Here is a 6,914-nt window from a genome sequence, read left to right as displayed (position 1 = left end):
GCCAGTATTGCCCTGCCCAAATCAGTCTGATATGTGTTTGTATGAACAAATGGTAACACAAGCGGGTCTGCAAATTAAGTTATTGTGTAGGCATATCTATATGCAAGCACAATCCAATGAGATCCAGGTGACAAGGACGGTGATGTGTTAACGATAACAAATGAATTGGCTGGCATGTTTGGAGGGAAATTGTCAGCTGCATACACACCATCGAAATTGAACATCAAGAGAACTCCTCTTTGTAGAGTCAATTTAAATATTTCATCTTCATCCATTTGATTGTAGGAAGAACGGTTTTGGAAACGTTTCTCGAAGAATCGATTTAAACTGTTGAGCATTTCTCTTCGAGAAATAAAGTTTCAATGTTGCGCGGCAACGCTGCACCGAATTTGAGTTCTACAGATAATGAAGAGTTTGTTGACTCGGGTTAAGTAAAACCATGTGTTGCTTCTTGAGTGTGTGCGGGTGAGATTGACCACCATAATATAATGGTTAAAAAAATCAGACAGAGATATCCCGTGACCATTTTTTACATATGCTAGTGCAGCCGTTGAGTTGTAGTATATTCGTTTATTACCAGTTGTTGACATTGGTGTGCCAGCAGTGGCAAACCCATTGCGATAGATGATTATCTCATTCAGATCAAACTTCCCGTATAAAATGGATTGAGCGTATCGATACCGATGAACGCATCGCGGCAACTATCAGTATGCGAAAAGGGTCTTTTTTGAAAATGTCCATTTGCTTCCAGCTCTCTGCCCAGCTGTTGCTAGAAAATCTTTTGAAATAACTTCATTATAGCGATATATTGCAGGTGTCTTGAGAAGTGTCTTTTCGATTGCACCCAGCACGTTATCTGAGACTGTCAGTTTTTGCACGAACATATTTGCTTCATCAATTTTGATTTCATAGCGTTTAGCTCCGTCTCCACTCATAATCGCAAAGTCATCTTGTGATCGTCAGAAAAAAATTCGCAGCATTACTCCATTCGTTAGATTCTTTTCGCATGAGAAGAAATCGGTAGCTATTTTTCAATACAGTGTGAATTGAGCAAATCTTCTCACAGTTTCTTGTCGTGCTGTGATTGTAGCGGCTGGGACGCCTTTTGGGTCTGCTTCATATTCATATCCCTGACATTTTAACCAGTTTTTTTTGCATCCGATCCTTGAAAAATTTCTGTCTCAATGAAACTTTTGTGTGCGTAGTGACCATTGGCAGAAGAAAAATTGATGCCGTTAGCTGACACTGTGCAATCGGTGAAAAACAAATGTAAGACATTAATGACAAGATGTGGTGTGTCACTGTTATTGTCATCTCCCGTGGTGAAGCGTAAATCGTTTCCATTTCTATGGACAACTCGGATTTTTGTTTCCAGATAAATTTTCTGCAGGTCGATGAAATTATTTCAGTCGCTGACTATTTCAAACTCTGACAAAGATCCAGTGGGCGAGTAAAGTGTTCCAGTTTTTTACTCGAACGATTGATCAAATGTAATCAGCAGAGGAGGTTTTTCGAATAAATCGAGCGAGCTGTGTGTAGCCTCTGTGGGAATATCAATGTTAGTACGCATTTTTTACATTCGAGAAGAAATCTGATCGACTCCTTTGTGGCTTTGTTTTTCGCGAATTGATCTTTTTCCTTGGTGGAATCTGCTTTTTGTATGCTTTCTGCCTTGACCTCCTGCGATAGATTGCTTTCCTTCCACGCTGAAGTGCGCCTCCAGTTTGTTTTCTTCCAGTTCTTGCAACTGTACTTTTCAGAGCTGGCTTCGCTGATTTCTTATTTGTTGCAAATTCTACTGACTCTGTGGCACCATGCACTAGCAATTCTCTGCCAATTTTTTTCGCCGCCGGCCAATTTATTTGTGTTGCTAGGGTTAATGCAAAACGTCCAATTCAAGCAGCCAATGCGCCAAAACCACTGCCTCTTTGTGTATAATGTCCTGAGAAGCGAGACATCAGCTTCGATGCTTGATTATTATAGTAGGCTTCCATCAGTTAGCTTGTTCTTTGAAATTTAAGACTGACAACATCTTAACTTATTCCAGTGAAAGGTATTAGATTCCCGGTCTCACTACTCAGCTCAGTTTTGATGCTCTGGATATTATCTGAAAGTAAACGCCTGTAATCCAAGTTTGTAAAGATTTTATAGTGAACAGGTGTGATAGTGTTGAGGCTGCCGTTTCTCAGACGTCTTTCTGATTCAAGGACTTTGAGAACGGGTGCTAGCGAGTCACCCACATTTTGGTGTTCAATAATGTAAATGTAGTCAAAAATAAGCTATATCACATGCTATATCAACGGGTAAGTTGCCTAAACGTCTGTTAGGAGCGTTAAGATTTTCCATGTTTGTCTTGTAACCAAATGCTCAAATCCAGTGTGTGAAGGTTCAGGTGTTCCTTTAAAGCCAAGAATGCTGGGAATTGCATTGTCTCGGAATGACAATCCTTTGCTTTTACCAAATGTCAACGTGAGCTTTGGCGTGATTTTATTGCATCTGCAATCGAACTGTTTCAAACTGCAATGCAAACAATTTCCGTGACTAGGTTTTCCCAGCTTTTGTAAATACCAGTTCAAATTTTTCTGAGTTTTCGTGATCGATTAAGCGAAGCGTCATTTTCAGTCCGTGAATTGTAAACAATAATTTCTCCGGAGTTGACCTTTTTGTTATTTGATGGAAAAAATAGCAAAGTCAAAGCCATGTGCCACGCTCCTTGTAGTTGAATTGGTTGAGATAATTGTTTCCTAAATAATGCCATAGTGTTTTCATTAAAAAATTCCATCGAGACGCTTGATAACAAGTCGATTGTAAAATTATTGCTGTGGTTAGTAATCATTGCCCCTCTTCAGTGTTTAACACATCAACTTACACTATTTCCAGTTCGTAAAATTTTCTTAAGATTTTGACGTCGTTCGCGTCGATGAGATTGTATGTGGGTGGATTTGTTTTAGCCAATCGTAGCAGTGTAAAAACTTCGTCTTTGTAGCTTTTTTATAACCTTTTCTGAGTTTTTCGTCTGGCTATGCAATCCGAATAAGGTCTCCTTCTTCGTAATTTGGTTTGTAATTGTTATTCTCTACAGCGAGTGAAATTAAAAATGATGTTTTCAAGAACTTTATTAGGTGCTAATTGGGTAACCCGGTTAACACGACGGTTTGTAGTATTTACAAGCTGGGACAAATCTTTAATATATTTCCAAGTCCATTTTTCCTCCAAATATTTATAAATTATGTTTTTAAGCGATCAATTGTTCCTCTCTGCAAATCGTTTTCTGTTGTATATAAATAAATTCTTTTCATCAAACAATTTTTTTTGAAATCTTCTTTGGTTTTTGATCATTTGTCTGTCCATACTTTCTCTGGCTGTTTCTTCTTGATCACTTTTTTGAACGCTTAAACAGCATCTATAGCATATAAAGACTTTATTGGTTGAATTCGTAAGTAACGCGATAAAAAATCCACAGCCACTAATAAATACTTTATGCCATTGTTGTGTTGGGCAAATTTTTCCATATCGACAGACCAGATTTGATTTATTCTGTATGCAACACATTTCAGTCGGGGGATACTTTTCCTGAATTGTCTGTATTTTGTGTATGGGGCTTTTGACTGAAGATAGCGAACACTGTTCAACTTGTTTAACATGACAACTGTTTAACTTGATAGGAAGTAATTTCCCAGGGACTGGTTCTTTCGGTTTCTTCTTCTGCCTCTTCAAAGCTTCCATCGTCGTTGTCAGCAGCTTTTGCTTTATTTCTGCGGGATTTTTGAAGCAACTTCCTTGTCTGACTCATACTCCAAAAATAATAGTTTCTCTTCAGATGATAATTTGGAAAATTTTTGGCCTAAGTATTACAAGTCAAATGTGGACCAATATTGGGACGTGGTAATATACAGAATAGTTAAAAAGATCGTTTACAAGTGGTTTGCTGTTGATTGTAAATAAAAGTAGCAGCAAGAACTTCTGTATTTTAACCTTTGATAAGCAATCTCTTTGATGAGTCCAAGGTCACAGAATCTGAATACATGATGATCTCCAGCATTTTTTTTTCTCTTTCAAAATTCATCCCTTGCAAGATTCTAATATCATTCAACACTCCTTGTCTGATTATTGATGTGTTGTCTGTCGTATATGATTGTTTCAAAGACTCGTTTGATGTAATTCTATATCCATTGCGGCGTCAAATTGTTACACTGTATTCTGTTGCGAGGCAGGGGGAGCTGATGATGACTTGTTTCTTTGGCAAAGCGATATCTGTTTGGCTGGGTTTTGAATATTTTTGTTGTTGAGTAATTGAGAGATATGAGGTCGTTCTCTTGGATACATCTGTTTAGGTATTAGCTCAAACTTTTCGGTATGCATTTTATTCTAGATATTCGATGCAGGGAATGCTATGAGTTGTAAAAGACTAGTGCACGAGAGAGCTTGAATCAGTTTTAATCGTTTTGTTGACTGGTAAAACTGCAGAGAGTACGTTCATCACACAATCACTCAAAAACCAAATGAAGTCGCTGTCTCGAACCAATTTATATTCAATGAAGGAGTTCTTGCTTTTACCCATTGATTGGGCATAAGCAAATTTTTCCTTTTCAGTCGTAACAGATATAGCAACGGCTTCCTCCAAAGGAATATAGAAAATTGGTGTTTCAGGACCGATGAACTGAGAAGAAAATCGTAAGCATTGCTAGTTTTTGGTTCCAGGTCAATGATTAAATGTCCATAGGGCTGAGTTGTCGCTAATATGTATGCGTTTTTGAGTAGTTGGAGACAGTTGAACTGTTTTCCAATTTATTCTATCTGTTGAATGTCGCGCTGAGATAGATATAGCAACGGCTTCCTCCAAAAGAATATAGAAAATTGATGTTTCAGGACCGATGAACTGAGAAGAAAATCGTAAGCATTGCTATTTTTTGGTTCCTGGTCAATGATTAAATGTCCATAAGGCTGAGTTGTCGCTAATATGTATGCGTTTTTGAGTAGTTGGAGACAGTTCAACTGTTTTCCAATTTATTCTATCTGTTGAATGTCGCGCTGAGATTTGAAAAAAATATTTGAGTTCTGTTCAAGTATTGTTCTTGACCACTTGCTCTGTTGGAATAAATAATGTTTGACATATGTCATGTGGAGTTTTCTGTGTCTTCCTGACATTGCAATTTTCACGAATTCCTTGTCCTTAAGAATTTTGTCGCATGAGTCCTCATAAACGAGAAGACATTCCGAAAACTTTTTCGTTGTATCCAAGCCGGAATACTTGATGAACTCGATTTGTGGTATTTTACGCTGCATAGCTGTAAATGTGTCCTGGAACTCTTTGTAAAAGTAATAATGTTTGGGATACGTTGGGTAGAACAAAGAACTTTACAACATGTTGAATATTTGGTCAGTTTTCCCACAACCACTTGGGCCTACAACCGCAATGAAGATTCTATCGTTTGTAAGAATAACTTTATTCATAGTTTAGGATTTGGCAAACTGTAATCAACTAGACATGAAAGCAATGCAATCCAAATTGACTTCTCTTCACAACCTTCCGATATCAAGAAAAGCATGGCCAAACAGAGATATGTCATGAGCACTAAGGTACTCACTTGAACAAAGAATGTGATCTCTGATCGAGGGACTACGGTATTGGAACAGCAACGCCATGTGGTCCTCTCCCGGTTTCCATCATCAAACACTAAGTTTGTCATACCCTCATCAATTTCGTCTTTTACAGCTCGGTTTTTCATTTTGGTTTTTCAAATCAATGTTAGGCTGGCGTTTTGTAAATCTCAAAAGCAGAAAATAATTTTTTACCTCTGTGTGTAGCTCAATTGAGTGGCCGGTTTAGTATGTTTTACATGTACTCATCGCCCGCAAAGACTTCGAAGTAATATAAGCTTGGAATATGAAGGGACATTTCATGTATGTATTATGTGTATGTATGTTGTGTGTATTTTGTATGTCCTATGTAAGATCCAACTAAGCTGTCTAAGGTTAATTTCGGAGAGCAACAGTGTCTACTTGGTGGAGGGTTATGATGTCCGCCCCGCATTCCATATATCCGGGTTCGCATCCCAGTGGGGCCTAAAGCCTTTTGCAAGTGTCTCCCCTGTATGTCAACCTAGCCGGTATCATCTACTACTCTCATCTTTTCAGCTGGCTAATTGAAAAGGCTGTTTTCTTTTCATAGACGACTGTTTGGGTCGATCCGGGAATTTTTCATCATTCTCTATGACATGCATATTTTCAGCCTGAACAATTGTTTCACAATAGCCAATCAAGTTATAGAAAGGGCTAAGTTTCTATCCGTCGTACAAGGTGTAGGGGAATTAGATTAACATTTCATGGCACATTTCAGAGGAGAAGTACGCTATTGTGACTTCGAAAGAAAAAAGAAAAAATTGTTACCAAAAAAATTAACCCAGCATTGAAGGAACTTGAAGCAATATTTAGACCAATAGAAGATATTGAAACAAAACCAATACCGAGCTTCAATTTAAATAATGAAAGCAAAAAATACGGGATGCAAAACTTTCCATGCTTCTGGTACTTTAGTACAAAAGTTAACTTTCAAAACTATCTTATAACTATTCTTATGGCATTGTCAAACAGTCGAATCTTGCAATTTGCAGATTGGCTATTTACATCATTGTGTGGTGTCTGAGAAATGAGTGTCTTTTTGAAGCTCTTTTTTGCAATTACTGTAAGAGGGTAACATTTATAATTGTGTTCTTGAAATTCTTCACTTTACGGGGATTGCATTAAATGGGCACACATTTTGAAACGGTGACCCTTTTTTCACCCCTGTTTGTTTAACGCTCCATTTTTTAACCCAATTTATTCCACCTATCTGTCATTTCATCTCAATTTTAAGCACTTATTTGGTGCTTATAATACTGACACTTAAATAATTTATTCTTGGCGGCCCGGCG

This window comes from Convolutriloba macropyga, unplaced genomic scaffold, assembly GCF_964194025.1.
Source record: "Convolutriloba macropyga unplaced genomic scaffold, txConMacr16.3 SCAFFOLD_819, whole genome shotgun sequence".
NCBI lineage: Eukaryota > Metazoa > Xenacoelomorpha > Acoela > Convolutidae > Convolutriloba > Convolutriloba macropyga.
The sequence above is the reverse complement of the archived record's forward strand: the minus strand, read 5'-3'. Positions refer to the sequence as shown.